This window comes from Triticum aestivum, chromosome 1A (genome assembly GCF_018294505.1).
Source record: "Triticum aestivum cultivar Chinese Spring chromosome 1A, IWGSC CS RefSeq v2.1, whole genome shotgun sequence".
In the NCBI taxonomy this organism is placed as follows: domain Eukaryota; kingdom Viridiplantae; phylum Streptophyta; class Magnoliopsida; order Poales; family Poaceae; genus Triticum; species Triticum aestivum.
Window position 1 is genome coordinate 584828632 of NC_057794.1, and position 809 is coordinate 584829440.

The 809-nt window shown below is 42.0% G+C and overlaps 1 long non-coding RNA gene across 1 annotated transcript; it reads left to right on the forward strand.

The window, feature by feature from the left end:
* The first annotated feature begins 54 nt into the window (after window positions 1-54).
* Window positions 55-542, forward strand: LOC123182758 (uncharacterized). The gene is made up of 2 exons (XR_006492319.1): window positions 55-150; window positions 258-542. It is a non-coding gene; the product is annotated as an uncharacterized lncRNA (long non-coding RNA).
* The last annotated feature ends 267 nt before the right edge of the window (window positions 543-809 follow it).

Here is an 809-nt window from a genome sequence, read left to right on the forward strand (position 1 = left end):
TTTTTTTGTTTTCTTATATATTCTTCTTTGAAGGAGATTGATTAACCTGTGATGGTCTGACAGCCCAACCATTGCCGCCGCTGACGCCTCCAGCTATGTCTCCGGCGCCTCCTGCTGCTGCTTCTCCCGCGCCATCACCATCACCTTAAGGTGATCTTGATTTCTCATATATGCGTTGAACAATAGCCTTAAATTATTTCTGTAGTATTATGTTTAGCCTCTAACATTATTTTTGACTTGGCGTTTTTGTGTTGCAGAATCACCCTAGCTAAAGTGGCAAAAGGATGGATGCATGGATCGAAGATGGTTTCGTCAGGATTAGATTATCTGGATATATAGAGTCAAATTATCGTTCTAGTTGGTTTCGTTTAGGTACCAAGAAAAATATCGATCAGCTAGGCTAGCGTTTAGGGGTTCAGAGCGTACTTCATACGTAGTTCCCAGTGCTACTCAGTTACGTACATTATTAGTAGAGTTATCAATCATGTAATCGCTATTGGGTAATATATAAACTAGTAGATGCATATTATGTTATTGCTGCCCATAATTGTGTTGTTTGTGTTGATGTGGTCTACTGTATATGCGTGCATGTTTGGTTCTGTTCATACACGAAATTCTTTGGATCGTACTATGTGACCGATCGATCGGGCATTGAGGCTTCTCCATGAGGCGCACTCGGAATGGTCGTGTTGATGGAACAGGATATGGCAGCAGCACAAACACCAAGTCACGGCAAAGAAGGCAGAAGCAGAGCATTTTCAGAAAGAATGGAGCAAAGCGGAGGAGGGAGAACCTTCAGAAAGAAAGAA